This window comes from Kogia breviceps, chromosome 9 (assembly GCF_026419965.1).
Source record: "Kogia breviceps isolate mKogBre1 chromosome 9, mKogBre1 haplotype 1, whole genome shotgun sequence".
Classification (NCBI taxonomy): Eukaryota; Metazoa; Chordata; class Mammalia; order Artiodactyla; family Physeteridae; genus Kogia; species Kogia breviceps.
The window spans coordinates 42,407,466-42,431,625 of NC_081318.1; the positions used below are offsets into that span (position 1 = coordinate 42,407,466).

At 38.1% G+C, this 24,160-nt stretch overlaps 1 long non-coding RNA gene across 1 annotated transcript in view; it reads right to left on the bottom strand.

The window, feature by feature from the left end:
• The window catches only part of LOC136794841 (uncharacterized), a 334,527-nt gene that overhangs the window by 184,911 nt on the left and 125,456 nt on the right, over positions 1-24,160 (bottom strand). Inside the window, exon 2 of the long non-coding RNA XR_010842159.1 lies at positions 10,257-10,396. This is a non-coding gene — a long non-coding RNA (uncharacterized lncRNA). The remainder of the gene's footprint in view (positions 1-10,256; positions 10,397-24,160) is intronic.

A 24,160-nucleotide genomic window follows, 5' to 3' on the forward strand; every position in this document is an offset into this window, starting at 1 on the left:
CTCAAGTCCATTCTCTACATCTGCGTCTTTATTCCTGTCCTGCCCCTAGGTTCTTCAGAAGCCTTTTTTTTTTTTTTTTTAGATTCCATATATATGTGTTAGCATAGAGTATTTGTTTTTCTCTTTCTGACTTACTTCACTCTGTATGGCAGACTCTAGGTCCATGCATCTCACTACAAATAACTCAGTTTCCTTTCTTTATATGGCTGAGTAATATTCCATTGTATATATGTGCCACATCTTCTTGAAACTATTTTAAAATAGTAAGAGTAATCATGAAAAGGAAGTATGAATTATAAGGTGTATGTGGAAAAGAGGACTGCTATCTCATATCCCACTTTATGAAATACTAAGAATAATAACAACAATAATTATTATTAACTAGGCATCAGGAACTCTGACATACATCAACCCAGCTATGGAACACTGCCTTTGTTCCTTGATTTCTCCTAAATGAACACAATGGGAAGTGGTATAAAGTAAGCATTTACTGATACTAACATTTTGGGGGTCACCATGAGGAAAGATTATATCAAAATAAAGTTGGTTCTCTTTTGATGTTTCCACATTCATGAATTCACTTACTTGATAAAAATTTTTTGCAACCCCCCAAATCAATACTCATCACTGCTTTCATGGTTATTCATGGACATGAGCAGAGTGGAAAAATATTTGACTTACCAGACATGCACAGTCTCAGCTGAGGTAAGAACAAGGCAACATTCTGTCTTCTGGTTTCAACTCATACTGTAAATGAGAGTCCTTTTTGCAGTCTATTTATTGCCACTTTTTCACATTTTTGTGCTTTTTGTTGGTGGTTTCACTGTTTAAAATGCCCCTCAAGCATAGTGTTGAAGTGCTGTCTAGTGTTCCTAAGTGCAAGAGACTCTGATGTGCCTTACGGAGGCAATGTGTGTGTTAGATGAGCTTCTTTCAACCACAAGTTATAGTGCTATTGGCCATGAGTTCAATGTTAATGAAACAAAAATATATTAAAAGGTGCCTTTAAACAGAAACACATGAAACAAGGTTATGTACTGACAGTTGATGAAAATGTTGTGACCAGAGGCTCACAGGAACCTAAACTTGTACCTTCCTTAGGAACAATGAATGGTTCAGAATTCATTAATTCAAGGTTTGTGGCAAGACTAAGACAGAATCGACTGTATGAGAACTTAAGAGTAGCTTTTAAACAATTCAGTTATTAAAAGTATCTCCATCATAACTACCATGGGGAACTTCTGCATGACTGTCTTTTCTCTTGAGCTTTCAACCTCCAGCTATTTTCTTAGGCTGTCTTTCTCCAGTCTTTTGTCATCTTACCCCCCCATTCCCTATTCTGGGACCTGCTATCCTCCTTCTGGAGATTGCTCTGGAAGCCCAACCCTGGACTTAGGAGGTAGAGCAGCTTGTTTCTCTCTGCCTAACTTGAACCTCAGGCCATGCTCTATGGGGTCTTTTTACAACAAGATAGTCCATTAAGGCATTGCACAAAACAAAAACAGATTTCCCCCTGACAAATTCTGCCAATTTTGAAATTAACCTTTTTTCCCTCTGAAACACACATATGCTTATGTATAGTTTCTGATGCTTATTTGATGAGCCAATTGATGGTACTGTAGGCATAACTGTATCTGGGGTTTAGCTTGGAAATAAACTTTCAGGAGACACATTGGGCCACCTTTGTATTTTTGCCCGTGAGGAGAGTAAAGGCAGTGCTGGTGGTAAGAACCAGAGAATCTTAATTTTCACATCAACACCTATTTTTAAAGGAGGCAGATGGAGGTGATTTAGACAAGTTTCAACTCCATTTTGCCCTAAGCTAGCCAGGGAGGAGCTGACTGGATAATTTTTTTGTTTTTCTGAACTAGTCTTGTCATCTAAGAAAAAGTTGACAGTCCCCTATCAGTGCCCCTTTATGTCATCACCAAATCACTCCTGCCTCCATAAGAAAAACTTAAGCAGGAGTCCAATCTGCTGTACAGACATGACCTCACAGGGTCTCAGATACAGGACCTCATTTTATGTTAAGTGATATTTTTTTCCTTTTTTGTCTTGCCACATGAGAAATCTGCTTTTAGAATGCGTGGGAGAGGACTGTCTGCTACTTCTTATTAGTGTAACTTCTAAGAGACCTGAGAAAACATGATTACAGCCATTGTTCAAACAAAGAAAAACATCAGACTTAAAAACAGTAAATGCAATGACTTAGACCATGTTAACTGCTTTTAAAAAAGGGTCAAAAGAGGGTGAGGAGAATTGATTGGTAAGCTGGCTGCTAAAACATTTTAAATGAAAAACATATCTATCTATCTAGCCTATGGCTTCCTGATTTATTTTTTAATTGAGCATTTCTCTGCCTTTGGTTCTGTAGCTTATGGAGTTTCCCCAACTATTTATTCTCAGTTATGCAGGGGAAAAGTTTGGGAATGGTTAAGGTCAATGTGTAAAACAGGATTATTATAGACGATAAATCAAAAGTATGAGTTTTTCCAACATTTTGCAGTAATCTTTCTTGGGAAGAAAATACACATATTTCTATAACTTGTTTATCAGTTTTTATTTTGAAAATAAATTCTCTGCCATTTAAGAATTGCAAAAAACTCCTATGGGAAGAACCAGACTAGAAATAGATTGTGCTGGACTTGGAGCTCAGCAAGCACTGTGAAAGATAGTGTAATAGGATACACAAGGGTTTGCTAATTGGACTGGGAATTCATGAGGGAGAGCAGTTGATAACTCTGAAGTGATCTGGGATAGAATAACATGTCAGCATTAGAATAAAATGAAAAAATGAGTCAGCATAAAATGATTTTGGAGATCATCTGTTGTGAATATACTTAGATGGGATGCTATTTTTGGCAACAGTTGCTATTATTTTACTTTAATAAATATTTATAAATTGTTTCAAAATCCTTTATCAACTGTCTGTAGTGAGTGCACAGTGTGAGTATTTAGTTTTGGCAAATTTATGTATAAGAGTGCGTAGAAGGAGGTGAATATGATAAGAAAAAACAGCAATGTGTATTCATTCAAAATAAATGTCCTAGATTCTGGCTGGATTTTAAAATAAATTCTAATACTTTAAAAATATACTAGAAATGGAGTTCTAGCTCAAAATGGCATTGGCTGGTAGCTCTGTGTTTAATAGTGTCCAACTCCTCAATAAATTAAATAGGAATACCAAAAAAGTGACAAAATATAAAATGATACTGCATTTTTTACCACCACTGATTCAGAGACTCCAGTATGTACCACCCAGAAAATTGGGCATAAGTTTTTCCTTCAGTTATTGAACACATCTGCCTACAAACCTCTCTGCTCTGTTTCACATTTTCGTACAAAGAACAAAAGCCAGATATCAGTTGGGTGGAAAATACAGGTAGAAAAGCTTTCATTTGAGCGTTGTACATGGGATAGGTAACCACCATGAAAAACCATTATAGACATGCACAGACATAGGATGAAAGTTGACAGACATTGGAATGATGCTTGTTCATGCATTCCAGCAGTACCAGACAAGTGAATGTCAAACACAGGGAAAGATGTCATCTGAATGGAAAAGAGACACATTAGTTGTAAGCTAGGAATTAGACTGCAAACTATGCACCATCAATTAGCCTGTAGTTGTAGATCTGAAAAGGGACTTAGACCATCACATAAACAGGGTAAGAGCAGGGCCAAGGTTAATTCACATACCCAATGTCTAGAAAGATTTCACCTTCCTCACGATTAATTCATTAAACAAATGTCCATTGAATCCCTATTGTATGCCAGGCCCTGTTCTAGACAGTGACTGAGTAAGAGAAGAAAACCAACAGTTTACTTTTTTTTAAGTACTGCAAAACTGGAGAAAAAGAATAATGTAATAAAGATTCAGAAGAAAAGCATAAATGTAGGAAATGTCTACTGTAATATTCAGAATAAAATTTCAGAAAACAAACTGTTATATACAGAAGAGTACAACAGGAAATAACCTTAATAAATATGAGTAAATCTATTCAAAAAAATCTAAAATCAAGCGAATAAGAGGTAACAAAGTAAGAAGGTATTACACTGCAGAGAAATAATTAAAAAACAAAAACTTTTGGAAGTCAATAGAAATACAGAATAAGGAATGGCAAATCACCATTTCAATAACAAATAATATTTACAATGCAGAGACCAGAATTATTACTTAACCAAAAAAGCTACATAAAGCAATAATCATCTAATAACTTTTCTGAGCTGAAGAAAGACCTAGAGACTAAATGAACTGACTAAACTCCAGGTAAAAATTATTGGAAATTGGCCCACTTCTTGGAAAAATTTAAACTACAAAAATAAATTTTAAATGTCATTAGCAGGAGGGAAAATCCGTTTCTCATAACAGAATGCAAACAAGGGTAGCCTCAGATACCTCTATATTTCTACTTCTAGATGACAGTGAAGCCACATCTATAGATTTTGAAGAGAAAATGTTATAATCTAAGAATTTATACCTAGGGAAGCTGGTTTTCATGTATGACCAACAGAGAGAAATTTTCAGGGAGTCAGGGCTTTAAAAGTTTTATGACATATGTGTTATTTTCTTTGAAAATAATTGGTCAAAGACATATTACAACCATTTGAATTGAAACAAAATTAAGTGATTAAGTATTGAGATGTGATAGCATAAAAATTAAAATACAGATGTCCAAGTAGAGGAAAGGAAACAATAAACACAAGAGCAGAAATTAATAAAACTGAAAGAGAAAAGCAATAGAGAACATTAATAAAACCAAAAGCTGATTCATTGTAAAAATAATTATGAAGGTAAAACTATGAACAGATTGACAGAAAGGAAAAAATACAGAAGACAATAATTACTAACATAAGAAATGAAAGAGGGAATATCAATACAGACCCCACAGACATTAAAAGAATAATATGGAAATATTACAAGAACTCTATGAATAAAAGTTCAACAGCTTAGATGAAATGGTCAAATTCCTTAAAAGCCACAAACTACCAAAATTCATCCACAAAGAAATAGAGAATTTTACTAGTCCTATGTCTCTTGAAGAAATTGAAAATTTAGTTTAAACCCTCCCCCAAAAGAAAGCTCCCAGTCCACTTGGTTTCATTGGTAAATTCTAACAAACATTTAAATAAATAATAGCAGAAGTTCTACACAATATCTTCTAGAAGATAGAAGAGGGGAAAACACTTTCCAAGTCCTCTCATTCAGCCAGCATTAACCTGATACCAAACAAGACAAAGATAGCACAAGAAAAGAAAACTAAGGTCATACATATATCCTTACAAATAGAGATAAAAGTCCGTAAGAAAATATTATCAAATCAATTCCAGTAATCAATAAAAGAAATAATACATCACCAAAAAATGGGTTTTATTGCAGAAACACTAGGCTGTTTCAACGTTTAAAAATAAATCAATATAATCTACCATATTAACTGATTAAAGCAAAAAACCACACGATCATATATCAACTGCTGCAGGAAAAGCATTTGACGAAATTCAACTCAAAAAAGATCTTAGGACTAATAAGTGAGTTTATTAGCAAGTTCACAGGATACAAGGTCAACATACAAGAATCAATTGTATTTCTATATGTTAGCAATCAACAACAATTGGAAACTGAAAAAAATTAAATACTATTTAAAGCTTGAAAAAAAGAAAACTTAGGCATTAAACCAAAACAAACAAAAAACCCAACTAAAACCATGTTTAGGATCTGTATCTTGAAAACTACAAAATCTGATGAAATATCAAGGAAGACCTAAATAAATGAAGATACATTCTGTATTCATGAATTGGAACACTCAACACGGTTAAGATATAAGTTTTCCCCAAATTGATCTATAGATTTAACTCAATTGCAATCAAAATCCCAGCAGGGTTTTTGAAGATATAGACAGGCTGACTCTAAAATTTATATGGAAAAGCAAATGAACCAGAATAGCCGAAACAATTTTGAAAAAGAATAGTAGTAAAGTTGGAGGACTCAAACAGAAAGAGACCCACATAAATATGGTCAACCTATCTTTGATAACTAATAGTCCTTTAAAAAATGCTATTGAAACAATTGAACAGTCATATGCAAAAAAAAGGAAGAGAAAAAAAAGAAACTCAAATTTTACCTCACATCTTATAACATTAACTCAACTAATCACAGCTCTAAATATAAAATTTTGTAAAACCATAGAACTTTTAGAAGAAAACAAAGGGGAAAATTTTTGTGACTTTGGATTAAGCAAAGAGTTCTTGCATATAATACCAACAGCATGATATAGAACAAATATTTTAATGACAAACTGACTTAATTAAAATTAAAAGATTTTCTTCTGCATAAAACACTCAACAGAATTAAAATAAATACTTGCCAAATATTTGCAAACCATATTTCTGACATAGGACTTGTATCCAGAATATATAAAGAACTCTCAAAACTCAATAATAAGAAAATAACAATTCAATTTTTAAAAAATGGTCCAAAGATTTAAACAGACATTTCACCGAAGAAGATATTTGGATGGCAAATAAACACATTAAGATACTTAACATCATTAGCCATTAGAAACTTGCAAATTAAAACCACAATGAGACACTTCTATACACCTATCAGAATAGCTAAAAAAATTCTGACAATACCAAATGCTGACAGTCAGAGAGTAACAGAACTCTCATTCTTTGCTGGTGGGTCATCAAACTTTTTCAGTAAAGAGCCAGATAGGAAATATTTTAGACTTTGCCTGCCAAGAGGCAACATAGAGGATATTATGTAGGTACTTATAGATCAACCATTTAGAAATGTAAAAACCAGTTTTAGTTCACGGGTCATACAAAAATAGATGGTGGCCAGATTAGGGCTATGAACCATAGTTTGCCAACCCCCGTTCTACAACATAGCCAGTGCAAGAAGAAAACACACACACAAACAAATTGAAAGAAGGAGGACAAATTAGAATTATTTCTGATGATATAACTGTCTTTCAGGCAAACTCAAGGCGTTAACTATTCAACTTTGAGAATTCAGGAAAATGGGTAATTATAAAATGCCCACAAATTATAAAATACCAATAAACATGGACCTAGATCCATTTAAAGCCAGTGGTTCTCATCTGGTAAAGTAGATCTTCTGGGAGGATTTTTAAATGCAGATCTTGGGGCTCCCACCCCAGATTTTCTAATTCAAGAGTCCTGAGTCGAGGTCCAAGGATCTATATTAAAAACAAGCTCTCTAGTTGATCCTAACATAAGTAGTCCACGAACCATACTTTAAGAAGTTCTGTTTTAATTCTTCACATTAATCTCTTCTAAATTGAAGTTTGTTAACCTTTTGGGACTCTCAAATACCTGTGAGAATTTTATAAAGATTCATACAGGGACTTCCCTGGTGGCGCAGTGGTTAAGAATCCGCCTGCCAATTCAAGGCACACGGGTTCGAGCCCTGGTCTGGGAAGATCCCACATGCCGCGGAGAAGCTAAGACCGTGCACCACAACTACTGAGCCTGCGCTCTAGAGCCCGCGAGCCACAACTACTGAAGCCCGTGCACCTAGAGCCCATGCTCCTCGACAAGAGAAGCCACTGCAATGAGAACCCCGTGCACCGCAATGAAGAGTAGCCGCCGCTCACAACTAGAGAAAGCCCACACGCAGCAACAAAGACCCAACACAGCCAAAAGTAAATAATTAATTAATTAATTTTTTTTTAAAAAAAGATTCATACAATATAAAATGGACACTGCCCCACCCCACCCCCACACTCCCCCTGCAAATCCACATATATACCAAGGAGTGAAAGAAAAGTCTCCTATTGCAATGGGATGGGGGACAGATAGGTTTTAGTATGGCTTCACTTGAACAAGGGACTTGGGCTACAATACTGGTTACACTTGCTTATATTTTGAGAAACAATTAGTTGAAATATTGGAGGGCAGTGAAGTATAAACAGAGAACTAGCCCACAGGAGTAGATTTTAAGTCTTTTTGTGCACACCATTTTGGGTCTTCAAAGGCAGCTTCCTCCACCTTCCCTCAATACCCACCCCCTCCTACCACCACTACCACCATTCACAACCACAGTATATCTGTCCGTCTTGTATCTTGCAGTTATCATCCCTAGCTTTATGAACCTAAGGGCATGTTTAGCCTTGAGCAGAAGGTCCAAGAAGAGGAGGAAGTGACAAATATAACTGGAAATCTTACTTGGGGGCAGAAAGTCAGGGAAAAGGTTTAGAACTTTATCCTAAAAATAATGGGTAACAGTTAAATGATGGGGAAATTGGGGAGAGTAAAGTGACAAAAGGAGAGTTTTCATGTCAATATAATGTCTTTTTAAATGAGTAAAGGGACATTTGCATGTTTTCTATTATTTTCACTTAAGACTTCCTTCACATAATCTCACAGTTGACTGAACACTCCCCTCTGACCTCTTCCTCCTCAGGGACCAACTCAGGTTTAATAGAAGCTTTTGTCTCTATCTCTGCCTTTGACAGCTGGGAGATTAGCAGGGACTTGGCTAATTAGTATTTAACTGTTTGCTAATGTTCCAGTGGGTCTGTCGATCACAATCTAGTTTAAAATGGATTCAAAGTTTTCAAAATCTTGAAAAAGGATGCTGTGTCAGAAGTGATTCAATTTCTTGAAAGGATTCAAGCAAGAATCAGATCTACATTTATGATCTTTTCAGTCACATTCCCTAACAAAACCATGTTTTGAATTGGAAATATGCCACAGTCCTCTTTAGGTGCAGGGTCTATGGAATGAGAGTAAAGAATGAATTGAAGGGTCTCCATGGAGACATGAGCTCTCATGGGTCTCCACCGAAAGCAGTCCTGCAATAACATGCTCTCATATGCTTCCCAGGAGCCTTAGGAGACACATGAGGAGATAAGCCTCAGTAAGTGATATTTAGCCCCTGAAGTTTACTAAAAGGTACCATTCAACTTGATGCCTACTTTTCAGTCAGTCATTCAAAAAAAATTTCCTTCTTATGTGCTAGGCAGTGAACTAATGGTGAGGATACAGAGATGGAAAGATGTGGCCTCTAAAGAAGCTGACATTTTAGAAGGGAGACAGGCGTGTAGACAATTACCACGCTATATTCAACACGATGTCTTAATAAGGCATAGCATGGAGCAAAAGGGGCACAGAAGAAGAAAGACCTATGTCATGAGACAGCTGCTTAGGAAAGACTTCAGAGGAGGTAGCACTTTGACTAGGTCTTAGAGGATGAGTAGGAGATTCCCAGAGGAAAAGTAGGGGCAGAGAATTCTAGGCAGAGGGAACAGCATTTTTAAAAGCATAAAACAAAATGTAAGACAAGAGAAAAGGCAATGGTTAGATCATGGGTGTTTCATATGCCACGTTAAGGAATTTAGACTTTAGTCTTTAGAGCATTATGCTCTAAAGTAAAGACATGCCACTTGACTAGCTGTGTGAGCTTAAGTTAATTACTCTAACTTTCTGGAACCTAGGGTCTTCATCTGAAATGGGGGCAACCAAATGTCCAAGTGCCAGCACAGTGCTTCACATATGGGAGGTGCTTGAATCGTACTGCATATAAAAGTAGCTCAAACAAAACAGGTGTTTGTATCTCTTCACATAAGAGTGCAGAGGCAGGCATTTCAGAACTGATATGGCAGCACTGCTACCTTCAGGTACCCAGGCTCCCCTACCCTAGAATGTGGATTCCACCTTTAGGATCTCCTCATGTACAAGGTGGTTATCAGAGCTCCATTCTGAGCAAGAAGAAGAGCAAAGGGGAGAACCTCTCAGCTGGATCAACTTGAAGCTTTAAGCAGCCTTCCTAGAAGCTCCACACAACCCTTCGACTTTCATCATATCGGCTTTCACATGCTTATGCCTTGGCTGCAGGAAGCCTAGACCATAGAGTTTTTTAGGGGAGCATATTTCCATACCAAATAAAACCAGGGCTTTGCTATGAAGAAGGAAGGGGAGAATGGACGTTGGATGGTCATTAAAGGGTGCTACCAGAGTACTTGACTAAGACTCGTTTTATCCCCTCTTTGGCAAGTCAGCACAGTTTAAAAGGAAAACATGTTTTGAAGTCAAACACATTTGGGTTCACACCCCAGACCTGCCATTCATTCACTACATAAACTCATTCACCTTAAACACTCTGAGCTTCAGGTTTATCACGTAGAGAACAAAGGCAGTAATGCTGACCGAACAGGCTGTAAAATACCTGACACGTGTACTCAGTAGATAAAGATCACCCCCCCGACCCCTTCCAGTCCTCTCTCACCAACCTGGAAGAAGTGTAGAGCATCAGGTCTAAGTCCAGCTTGTCAGTCAGCTGTGCTCTTCCATCCTTGGGAGAGAGACACCAGAGTCAGGATCTTCTGAGTGAGTCAAAATCAAAGTCAGACAGAGAGTCCAGGTCTGGCATCTGAAGAAGGAAGGCAGAGAAGGGGGATCAAGGTATAAGTCAAGAGAATGCAAGCCAGAGAAACAAGAACATAGCAAGAGGTTGTAAGAGACAGTCTAGAGACATTGCTGCCACTGGAGAAGCAGGATGTGACATCCTGGGTGGGGGAACTCTAATTTTGAAATATCAAGGGGGCACTATTAAGTAATAGATTATATTAAATAAAGCCTGGACTCTGTGTGAAAGGGACCTGATGTTAAATACAATTCTTTGGTGCATGATCTGTCCAATACAAAAGCTCCCTGGTAGAGGGTTGAGGGGTCCAAACACAAAAGCATCTAATAGTGGTATCTAGGGGCTGGTAACCTTGTCTGCAAACAGCAAGAAAAATAAGCAATTAACTTCATGAATATCTTAGTCCCTGATATTTGATTGCAAGGAACAGAAACTCACCCAAAGCAATTCAAATAAAAGAGAAGTTTATGGAAAGGATACAACTGGCAATTTCACGGCCACTTGAAACCAGAATGGACTTGAATGGTCTCTTTGCGAGCCCATGAGGCCTGGACCTTGTCAGCTAGGAAGGAGGCTGCTGCCTGGTCTTTCATTTCTGCTTCTCTCTGCCCCCCTGCTTCATTTCCTGCCTCTATCTGCACATTGCTCTTTTCTGTTTACTCATAATTGTGAACTCTTTCTTAACCTTAACGGTACACAGCATTTCATTGCAATGGTGATGACTCAGGCTCTTACTCCACAAGTCTCTTCCATTCAAGTGTCTATATCTGATAGCTACAATTTCCTAGTCTCTTAGTTAAACTCAACCTCTAGGTTGAAAATCTTAGCTCAACCAGCCTAGATTGTTTCCCAAGGCAGATGTCCAGTTCTAGTCTAATCAGCTGTGGCTAAAGGGTAGGGCAGGGTCACATAGCTCTGTGAACAACCAAGCCTTCTCCTGTTCTCCTAAATTCATGATATGAGTAGACAAGAGTAAATTCAAGACTTAAAGTTATAGTTGCATAGCTAAGATGTGCCATCTACTACCACAGCCTACCAGTCACCAGGACATGACCTTTGCTGTTATTTCCACTGCTATGACTCCCTCCATCACTATAACAACCCATACCACAATCACTTCTACTACCACTCCATCCTCATCACCACCATTATCACCACCAGCACCCTCACCACCACAGTCCCTACCATAATCACTTGCCATGACTACCATCATACCACCCCCTCCATCATTAAAGCCATCTGCACCTTCACTACTCTCATCACACAACCACTACTACCACTACTTCCATTACCACCATCAACACCACTTCTGTCACCACCACCACCATCCCCCTCCAAAATTCCCACCAACACCATTCCATTACTACCATTACTGCTGCCACTAATACCACCTCCATCACTACTGCCACTACCACCTACACGATTACACCCAACCCCTACCACAATTATCACCACTACCACGTTACTACCACCACTACCACTGCCTTCAACATTGTCATCACCACCATCATCACTATTTCTGCCACTGCATCCATGACCACCACTATCTCTACCATCATCACTACCACTACCACCACTGCTATCGCCACCTGTAAAAACCTAGGCTGGAAAGAAGGATTATACTGTGGGTGACATACTCTTAGCAGAGAGAGGAGGTGTAAATAGGATAGGTTCCTATTACTTTTCCAACTACATCAATGCCAGTAATTCTCCATAGTCATCTAGTCCTGAAAACTGACAGGTGTCTTATCCTCCATAGCCAATCAGTCATTAAGTAATATAGATTCTTATTTCTAATTTGCCATCTCTTCCTAATTTTCCTTTCTTCTGCCATCATCTCTCATTTCACAAATGGATGATTACACCTGTTTCCTAACTGGCTCTCTGCCTACAGTCTATCTCCCTCCAAAGCATATTTCACATCCTGCCAAATAAATCTTTTTAAAATATTGATTTCATTGTTTTTCTGCTCTGCTCAAAAAGCCAAATTTTCCCAACTAAAACTAAAAACTCTAAATCCATATTACTTTTCAGTCTTATTTCCCATGACTCTCCCCCTGGAACTCTGGGATCCTGCTAGGCTGACGCACTCATTACTCTTCAAATCTAACGTGGTCAATGCACATCTCCACAGTATTGTTCAAACCTGTCCTCTCTTTGGTCTGTCTTCTACAGTCCTCTGTTTCTATGTAAATTCTACTTATTTCTCAAAACTGGGCTTAAACCAAACATCTTCCATGGAATTTAAGGGATTCCTCTTAAGTAGATTAAAGGATTCCGCTTCAAGATGACAGACTAAATTCCCATGATAGACTCTCCATCTCCTGAGTCCTCAGAAAAATGATGGTAAAGCAACAGAAAGGTATAAACCTATAATAGCAAGTGAAAAGAAGGATACTCATCAACAGACAAGAGATTTTAACAAATTTCCAGATGATAGAGAGTAAATGCAAGGGCATCAGTGGCTTGAAGCAGAGCAGGGGAAACAGCAACCTTGAGGAAGCTGCAGGAATCCAAAAGCAGCAGAACCACAGAACCTCTGGACTCAGAGGGAATATACACGAGAGTGGAAGTAAGAAGCAGAGCTGAAAACTAGGGAATGAGTAACAGGACTATAAACAAAATAGCAAATACCTCCCTCCTTGCACAAATCTCAAGCAGGCAGGCATTTACCATAGCCAAAAAAAGGGGGGGTATTTTTCTTTAAAAAAAATTACAGTATATCTGGAGTGAAATAAGGCAACTACTGGAGGTGTTAGTGCCTAAAAGTAAAGCAGTCATCATCCTGGCTTTTGGAAGCAGAATAATTAGCTCCCCAACTGCTTGCCTGAAAGGCATGTCTGCCAGTAACAAGTCCATGCCCATGTACAGAGATTTGCCTGCCTAGTCCATACTCTTAAATATCAACAAACACTCAAAGGTATCCAGACATTTTAGGGGAAAAAAGCAGTCTGAAAGAGAAAGAGCAAGGGAAACTGAACATGAACATAATTCAAGTTCAGTGATTTTAAGAAATAAATCTAATCAGTAGGCTCAGTGAGATTTGAAAAGCTATTTAATCCACAAATCAAGAATAGGGGAAGGAATGATCAGGGTATAAGAAAGTAGTTTTGGAAATTAAAAATATGATTGTGAAATAAAAATTCAATAAAGGCACTGGGGAAAAAGTCTAGAAAATCTCTCACAGCATAAAAGTATAAAGGCAAAGGGATGAAAAATATGAGCAATAAAGATTAGAGACACAGAGCATCAAACCAGGAGGTCTAACATCCACTAAGAGAAGAGTGAAATGAACAAGAACAAATAAGTGCAGAGGAGATAATTATCAAAGAAATAACCAAAGAACTTTTCCAGACCTAAAGAGGAAAGTGAATTTCAAATTGAAAAGATCTACAAAATACAAAATGGAATGAATCAGAAAAAACTCACACTTAACCTATCATTGTCAAAAATAGCTATTTTTCATTTATAAAGCCAGATAGGACCATATAACGTTTGGTAAAATCTATGTATACATACATATACAACACTTAATATTTGTAGTCAAATATATCTTTAATAAAAATATAAATATACATAATACATGCCATTAATAAAAATAAAAACAAAGGTAATGGGGAAAGAAATGGAGGCTTAATATAATTTAATACTAATACAAATTATGCCTACAAATAACTCCATATTGGCTGTTTTGATTTCTGGTAGAGTAAGTCCTCCAGCTTTGTTCTTCTTCAAGATTGTTTTGGCTATCTTTAGTTTTTTTCACTTCTTTATAAACTTAAAATTAGCTTAAAATTTCCACAAAGAAAGAATAAAAACACGAAGCTTTTGCTTGGGATTGCACTGAATCTATAGATCGGTTTGGTAGGGAAAGAATACACATCTAAAAATATTTAGTTTCCAATCCATGAACATAGTACAGTTCCATTTATTTAGGTCTTCTCTAATTTCTTGCAATAATATTTTATAGTTTTCCGGGTAACAGCCCTGAATATTTCACACTAGACATACTTGTAGGTATTTGATGTTATTTTTATCTTATTGTAAATGATATATTTTTAAAATTTCATTTCTAACAATCTATGCAATTGATTTTCATAATAGTTTGAATACTGACACGTATTTGCAGCCACCTTACTACACTCACTGATTAATCCAAATCTATAGATTCTTTTGAATTTTCTATGCACAGCAGTACAGCACCTGCTACTAATGATGCTCAGAATTGGGATTACTGTGTCAAAGGGTATGAATTCATTTAAGGCTTTTGATTAATATTGCCAAAATACTGTCCAAAAATGTTGTTTATTATTCTTCAATCAGCAATAAACAAAAGTACTGATTTCATCATTTTCCCATTAGTATCGAAAATTAACTTTAAAGGTTTTTTTAAATTAATTAATTTATTTATTTTTGGCTGAGTTGGGTCTTTGCTGCTGTGCATGGGTTTTCTCTAGTTGCGGTGAGCGGAGGCTACTCTTCCTTGCAGTGCACAGGCTTCTCATTGTGGTGGCTTCTATTGTTGTGCAGCACGGGCTCTAGGTACGCGGGCTCAGCAGTTGTGGCTCGCAGGCTCTAGAGCACAGGCTCAGTAGTTGTAGCACACAGGCTTAGTTGCTCCATGGCATGTGGGATCTTCCTGGACCAGGGCTCGAACCCACGTATCCCGCACTGGCAGGCGGATTCTTAACCACTGTGCCACCAGGGAAGTCCCGAGAATTATCTCTAAAAAACAATATAAAATCAGAGGATATTTTAAAATGAGACTTTTTTCTAGTGTGATCAGTGTTGGTCCTCAATTTTCAAAATTCCCAAAGATCCAAGGGGTTCAGATGTGTATAACACACGAATATTTCCAAAGAGCTGGAAATTCAAAGACAATGTTATCAATTGGCTGTTTATATATACTGTTTATATAAGTTTTGTGCACTGCTATTTTCTGATAATATTGGTATATTAGCATTTTCCCAGATTATTATAGGCATCTTGTAAAGAAAAGTCATTGACGCTAATGGCATAATATTCCAACAGGTGAATATATCATATCGTGTACTTTGTCATTCCCGTGTTGTTAGTCATTAAAGTTTACCCATTTTTTGGTTATTATAAATAATGTTGCAATAGACATCTTTGTGCATAAAACTGTTCCATTAATCTTGTTAATTTTCTTAGACTAGATTGCCAAAAGGAGAATTACTGGGATAAAACGTGAATATTTTTAGGCTATTGATAACATTGTCAAATTGTGCAAAAATCACTTGAAACGCATTTTTAGAAACATGAAGTAATATGGTTTGGGGTACAAGAAGGATGTGTTTTCATTTTTTTAAGAGGAAAACATTCCTACAGAGGCAAATTTACAATGAAGCTAATGAAGCATGGACTGCAGGGCTCCTCACTTGCACAGGCTCCTTCCTAGGCCTTGGATGACCACCAGTAATGTGCTCACATGGTCACATGTTGTTTGTTTTTTAAGACATTTTAACCCAATTTGCAAGATTGCTGTCTCTTTCCACTCTATCTGCTACTTCATCACACCTCCCATCAGGCTGGTGGTTTCAAAATGTCATGTGCAAGCTTTCAAGCCTCACAAAACCTGCATATGCCCCTAAATTTCTACTTAAGATAGGCAAGTTGAAAAATGCCGGTATCCATATACTAAACCCTATGGAGTTCATGTTCCCAAACAGAGCTGGTTTTGAGAAAAGCCAAGAGCTATGTTCTGGGTCAGCTCTTGGATGCAAGAGCAGGATAAAAGCTCTTAAAAATCTATTTGTTGAAAGATGGCTTTCCTGGACAGATGGAAAAGAAGCCAGGGCTTCCCTGGTGGCGCAGTGGTTAAGAGTCCGCCTGCTGATGCAAGGGACACGGGTTCGTGCCCTGGTCCGGGAAGATCCCACATGCCGCGGAGCGGTTGGGCCCGTGAGCCATGGCTGCTGAGCCTGTGCATCCAGAGCCTATGCTCCGCAACGGGAGAGGCCACAACAGTGAGAGGCCCGCGTACCACAAAAAAAAAAAAAAAAAAAAAGATTGCCAGAGGCTCAGACTTCGAGAGGAAGAAAAAGTCTCCATCAGGATCCTTGCTCTGGATTCCAGGAACAGGATCCAGTTCCTTTCATCTGTTTGCCTGTGCTCACAGCCCTCAGCACCATTCCAATGATCAGCCTGAAGGGCTCTCCAAAGCACCACACCAGGACCAGGCTTCAGAGGCATTGAGGGTGCCAAACAGAGATCAGAGAAGTGGCTGAGATACTCAAGACCAGGATATGGTCTCCTGGCGCTCACCAACTTCATCCTTAGGGCCTTCATTAGGGAAAAGGAGTGAAGAGCGACAAAAGATTGTATTCTCACACACAAAACTCTGTTCTCCCATCCAAAATCTTTTTGCCTTTCCCTTTACTCTTACAGGAAAGTAGGAATAGGGATTGACTGATCGAGGTTTCTTACAGGGAAGACTGACTGAGGAAGAAAAATAGATGATGGTAGGGACATTTAAGGCCCCTTAGAAGTGAAAGGTGGGGAGAGGCACTTCAAGCTGACCAAAGGGCAAGCATATGTCCTTGATTGGAGGGGGAGAGTCTCAGTTCTTAATATTCCCTTCTGTTGTTTTGGTTTGTCATCTGTACTGATGGGATAAGGCTCTCTCCTTCACAGAGTCCCATCTTTGCTACTGGAAATAAGGGCCATACAAGAGAGAGGAAAGGGGACTTCGCTGGTGGTCCAGTGGTTAAGACTCCACGCTGCCAATGCAGGGAGTCCGGGTTCAATCCTCGTCAGGGAGCTAGATCCTGCATGCCATAACTAACAGCCCACATGCCGCAACTAAAGATCCTGAACGTGGCAACGAAGATCCCGTGTGCTATAACTAAGACCCGGTGCAGCCAAATAAATAAATATTTTTGAAAAGAGAGAGAGAGGAGAGGATCTGAGTTTGAGAGGGAAGAGGAGTGAGGGAAAATAGAGGAGGCTTGGGAAAGAGACCACAGGGTGCAGTGAGAAAGTCATGACTTCTAGTTCTTGAATTTTGATTCATATATTAAAGCAAAAAGAGACGTTGAGTCTTTTAAGTAAGAATTTTGCATATACAACAATAATCAATACACAAATTAAAGCTTTCCAGAGGCTGATGTCAAAACTCCATCTGAGAGCAGTCTCCCTTGTTTCCTGCAGTCCGCTCTGCCTGCGCTCCCAAGAGCTGGACTACAACACTCCAATGCCATGTCTGAGGGAGAATCTAACCCCAGACTTGAAGGATGCTAAATCTCTCTTAGTCCTTGGAATGTCATTACCATTACGGTTGAAAAATGAGGGCAATGAACAGTAGTGGCAGGTTTTTTCAAGTTTACATAAACACTGGTTGCAGGGAGAGGGCTGGAACATTGGAATCAAAGTATCCTCATCACATCAGTGCTTTAAATCTCTAAGCAACTCCTTGAAGATCATCTGGCCTCTGTGAACACAGAAGCTGATAAAAGGCCCCTCTAAGCTCACTTATCTGCTCCCACAAGCACAGACTGTACTAAAGTGGCATGCTGGGGAACCCAGCCACCCAGTGGTGCCTGGGAGGTGAGTTGGTCCCACAAGACAGAGGCAGGCTTCTGGGATGTTCCTGCAGGTGTACTGGGCTCAGAAAAGACTCCAGACTGTGGTGTTCTTCCAGGTAAATTATACGTTAATCCCCTCCTAAGCCATATTTGTTACATCTGGTCAAATGAACTCCCAGGGCTACCAAAGGGCTGCAGGCTGCCTGTGGAGAGCAAGGAGAAAGAGGGGGAAAGGGTCTGTGTCCTTTGGCTAAAAGATCAGGGATCTATGACTTGAACAAAAGAAGAAGCTGGACCCAAGAGGTCTTCCCCAGGTCTTGCGCACCAGGGCACTCTCTGAAGCACTTTCATTTTTGAAAAGTAAATACTGATGTGAGCCCAGTATCCCCTGAGGGCCTTGCTTGGCCTCTAGCACTGCTCTTGAGCATGATGTTAAATCACGAAGACAAACATTAAAGAGGAGAAAAAGTCCCTTAGCCTCAAATCAGCAAGCAGCCAATGACCAGTAGCCATGTAGACAGTTCAACTGGGTGATTTCAGCCAGCTAATTCAATTTTCCCTCCATTGGAGACCACTTTAGACAAAAATAACCAATGTAAACTGCCTAGTACAGTGCCAAGCACATCATTTTTCAAAAAACAAAATGTTGGTTCCTATTAAATGCATGCCCTGCGTTTCTCTGTGGGGCTGGCTCTTGAATCACGTAAACTCAAAGGAAGTCATGACATACAGAGGATATGGGTCAAGATGCAAGATTTTATTCCCACTACTGAGATGGGAATTGTTAGATCAGTTACTAAAATTAATCTTGGGAAAAGTTCTAAAAATAGAAAAAAGTAAACATCATAAGCAACTTTTTTTTTAATGAGTAAGGAGATTTAATCAGTTATCAAATATCTCCCAGCCAAGTAAATCCCAGGACCACTGGATTATTCTATCAAATATTCATAAGCAACTTCTTTACAATGGTACGATGTGTATTATTCTCAATGAAAAATCTGACTAATTTCTTTTTTTTAATTTTTTTTAATACAGCAGGTTATTAGTTATCTATTTTATACATATTAGTGTATATATGTAAATCCCAATCTCCCAGTTCATCCCACCACCACCACCCCCAGCCCACTTTCCCCCCATGGTGTCCATACGTTTGTTCTCTACATCTGTGTCTCTATTTCTGCCTTGCAAACCGGTTCATCTGTACCATTTTTCTAGATTGCACATGTATGCATTAATATACAACATTTGTTTTTCTCTTTCTGACTGACTTCACACTGTATGACAGTCTCTAGGTCCATCCAGGTCTCTACAAATAACCCAACTTCGTTCCTTTTTATGGCCAAGTAATATTCCATTGTATACTTGTACCACAACTTCTTTATCCATTCGTCTGTCGATGGGCATTTAGGTTGCTTCCATGACCTGGCTATTGTAAACAGTGATGGAATGAACATTGGGGTGCATGTGTCTTTTTGCATTATGCTTTTCTCTGGGTATATGCCCAGTAGGGGGATTGCTGGGTCATATGGTAATTCTATTTTTAGATTTCTAAGGAACCTCCATACTGTTCTCCAATTTACATTCCCACCAACAGTGCAAGAGGCTTCCCTTTTCTCCACACCCTCTCCAGCATTTGTTTGTAGATTTTCTGATGATACGTATTCTAAATGGTGTGAGGTGATACCTCATTGTAGTTTTGATTTGCATTTCTCTAATAATTAGTGATGTTGAGCAGCTTTTCATGTGTCTCTTGGCCATCTGTATGTCTTCATTGGAGAAATGTCTGTTAGGCTTTCTGCCCATTTTTTGATTAGGTGGGTTTTTAAAAAAATATTGAGATGTAGGAGCTGTTTATATATTTTGGAGATTAATCCTTTGTCCGTTGATTTGTTTGCAAATATTTTCTCCTATTCTGAGGGTTGTCTTTTCGCCTTGTTTATAGCTTCCTTTGCTGTGCAAAAGCTTTTAAGTTTCATTAGGTCGCATTTGTTTATTTTTGGTTTTATTTCCATTACTCTAGGAGGTGGGTCAAAAAAGATCTTGCTGTGATTTATGTCAGAGTATTCTTCCTATGTTTTCCTTGAAGAGTTTTATAGCGTCTGGTCTTACATTTAGGTGTTTAATCCATTTTGAGTTTATTTTTGTGTATGGTGCTACGGAGTGTTCTAATTTCATTCTTTTACATGTACCTTTTATATGTACCTGTTTTCCCAGTACTACTTATTGAAGACACTGTCTTTTCTCCATTGTATATCCTTGCCTCCTTTGTCATAGATTAGTTGACCATAGGTACGTAGGTTTACCTCTGAGCTTTCTATCCTATTGATCTATATTTTCGTTTTTGTGCCAGTACCATATTGTCTTGATTACTGTAGTTTTGTAGTATAGTCTGAAGTCAAGGAGTCTGATTCCTCCAGCTCCATTTTTTTCCCTCAAGAATGCTTTAGCTATTTGGGGTCTTTTGTGTCTCCATACAAATTTTAAGATTTTTGTTCTAGTTCTGTAAAAAAATGCTATTGGTAATTTGATAGGGATTGCACTGAATCTTTAGATTGCTTTGGACAGTACAGTCATTTTCACAATATTAATTCTTCCAATCTAAGAACATGGTATAACTCGATCTGTTTGTGTCATCTTTGATTTATTTCATCAGTGTCTTATAGTTTTCTGTGTACAGGTCTTTTACCTCCTTAGGTAGGTTTATTCTTAGGTGTTTTATTCTTTTTGTTGCAAAAGTGAATGGGATTATTTCCTTAATTTCTCTTTCTGATCTTTCATTGTTAGTGTATAGGAATGCAAGACATTTCTGGGCATTAATTTTGTATCCTGCAATTTTACCACATTCACTGATTAGCTCTAGTAGTTTTCTGGTGGCATTTTTAGGACTCTCTATGTATAGTATCATGTCATCTGCAAACAGCGACAGTTTTACTTCTTTTCCAATTTGGATTCCTTTTATTTCTTTTTCTTCTCTGATTTCTGTAGCTAGGACTTCCAAAACTATGCTGAATAATAGTGGTGAAAGTGTACATCCTTGTCTTGTTCCTGATCTTGGAGGAAATGCTTTCCGTTTTTCACCATTGAGAATGATGTTTGCTGTGGGTTTGTTGTATATGGCCTTTATTATGTTGAGGTAGGGTCCCTCTATGCCCACCTTCTGGAGAGTTTTGATCATAAATGGATGTTGAATTTTGTCAAAAGCTTTTTCTGCATCTATTGAGATGATCATATGGTTTTTATTCTTCAATTTGTTAATATGGTGTTTCACATTGATTGATTTGCATATATTGAAGAATCCTCGCATCCCTGGGATAAATCCCACTTGATCATGGTGTATGATCCTTTTAATGTGTTGTTGGATTCTGTTTGCTAACATTTTGTTGAGGATTTTTGCATCTGCATTCATCAGTGGTATTGGTCTGTAATTTTCTTTTTTTGTAGTATCTCTGTATCTCTGGTATCAGGGTGATGGTGGCCTCATAGATTGAGTTTGGGAGTGTTCCTTCCTCTGCAGTTTTTTGGAAGAGTTTGAGAAGGATGGTTGTTAGCTCTTCTTTAAATGTTTGCTAGAATTCACCTGTGAAACCATCTGGTCCTGGACTTTTGTTTGTTGGAAGATTTTTAATCACAGCTTCAATGTCATTACTTGTGATTGGTCTGTTCATATTTTCTGTTTCTTCCTGGTTTAGTCTCAGAAGGTTATTCCTTTCTAAGAATTTGTCCATTTCTTCCAGGTTGTCCATTTTATTGACATAGAGTTGCTCGTAGCAGTCTCTTAGGATGCTTTGTATTTCTGCAGTGTCCATTGTAACTTCTCCTTTTTCATTTCTAATTTTATTGATTTGAGTCCTCTCCCTCTTTTTCTTGAAGAGTCTGGATAAAGCTTTATCAATTTTGTTTATCTTCTCAAAGAACCAGCTTTTAGTTGTATTGATCTTTGCTATTGTTTTCTTTGTTTCTATTTCATTTATTTCTGCTCTGATCTTGATGATTTCTTTCCTTCTACTAACTTTGGGTTTTACTTGTTCTTCTTTCTCTAGTTCCTTTAGGTGTAAGGTTAGATTGTTTATTTGAGATTTTTCTTGTTTTGCAGGTAGGACTGTATTGCTATAAACTTCCCTCTTAGAACTGCTTTTGCTGCATCCCATAGATTTTGGATCATTGTGTTTTCATTGTCACTTGTCTCTAGGTATTTTTTTTATTTCCTCTTTGATTTCTTCAGTGATGTTTTGGTTATTCAATAATGTATTGGTTAGCCTCCATGTGTTTGTGTTTTTTACATTTTTTTCCCTGTAATTGTTTTCTAATCTCATAGTATTGTGGTCAGAAAAGATGCTTGATATGATTTCAATTTTTTTAAATTTACAGAGGCTTCATCTGTAATCCAAGAGGTGATCTCTCCTGGAGAATGTTCCATGTGCACTTGAGAAGAAAGTGTAATCTGCTGTTTTTGAATGGAATGTCATATAAATATCAATTAAATCTATCTGGCCTATTGTGTCATTTAAAGCTAGTGTTTCCTTATTGATTTTCTGTCTGGATGATCTGTCCATTGTTGTAAGTGAAGTGCTAAAGTCCCTTACTATTATTGTGTTACTGTCGATTTCCTCTTTTATAGCTGTTAGCAGTTGCCTTACATATTGAGGTGCTCCTATGTTGGGTGCTTTTATATTTATAATTCTTATATCTTCTTTTTGGATTGATCCCTTGATCATTATGTAGTGTCCTTCCTTGTTTCTTGTAACAGTCTTTATTTTAAGTCTATTTTATCTGATACGAGTATTGTTACTCCAGCTTTCTTTTGATTTCCATTTGCATGGTATATCTTTTTCCATCCCCTCACTTTCAGTCTGTATGTGTCCCTAGGTCTGAAGTGGGTCTCTTGTAGACAGCTTATATATGGTTCTTGTTTTTGTATCCATTCAGCAAGCTGGTGGCTTCTGGTTAAAGCATTTAATCCATTTACGTTTAAGGTAATTATCGATATGCATGTTCCTATTACCATTTTCTTAATTGTTTTGGGTTTGCTTTCGTAGGTCCTTTTCTTCTCTTGTGTTCCCCACTTAGAGAAGTTCCTTTAGCATTTGTTGCAGAGCTGGTTTGGTGGTGGTGAATTCTCTTAGCTTTTGCTTGCCTGTAAAGCTTTTGATTTCTCCGTCTTATCTGAATGAGATCCTTGCTGGGTAGAGCAATCTTGGTTGTAGGTTCTTCCCTTTCATCACTTTAAATATATCATGCCACTCGCTTCTCGCTTGTATAGTTTCTGCTGAGGATTCAGCTGTTAACCTATGGGAGTTCCCTTGTATGTTATTTCCCCCTTGTTGCTTTTAATAATTTTTCTTTCTCTTTAATTTTTGTCAGTTTGATTACTAGTGTCTTGGCATGTTTCTCCTTGGTTTTATCCTGTATGGGACTCTCTGCGTTTCCTGGACTTGGGTGGCTATTTCCTTTCCCATGTTAGGGAAGTTTTCAACTATAATCTCTTCAAATATTTTCTTGGGTCCTTTCTCTCTCTCTTCTTTCTGGGACCCCTAAAATGCAAATGTTGTTGTATTTAATGTTGTCCCAGAAGTCTTTTAGGCTGTCTTCATTTCTTTTCATTCTTTTTTCTTTTTTTTTTTTTCTTTTTTTTTTTTTTGCGGTATGCGGGCCTCTCACTGTTGTGGCCTCTCCCGTTGTGGAGCACAGGCTCCGGACGCGCAGGCTCAGTGGCCATGGCTCACGGGCTTAGTTGCTCCGCGGCATGTGGGATCTTCCCGGACCAGGGCACGAACCCGTGTCTCCTGCATCGGCAGGCGGATTCTCAACCACTGCGCCACCAGGGAAGCCCTCTTTTTTCTTTATTCTGTTCTGCAGCAGTGAATTCCACCATTCTGTCTTCCAGGTCACTTATCCATTCTTCTGCCTCAGTTATTCTGCTATTGATTCCTTCTAGTGTATTTCTCATTTCAGTTATTGTACTGCTCATCTCTGTTTGTTTGTTCTTTAATTCTTCTAGGTGTTCATTAAACATTTCTTGCATCTTCTCAATCTTTGCCTCCATTCTTTTTCCGAGGTCCTGGATCATCTTCACTATCATTATTCTGAATTTCTTTTTCTGGAAGGTTGCCTATCTCCACTTCATTTAGTTGTTTTTCTGGGGTTTTAGCTTGTTCCTTCATCTGGTACACAGTCCTCTTCCTTTTTATTTTGTCTATCTTTCTGTGAATGTGGTTTTTGTTCCACA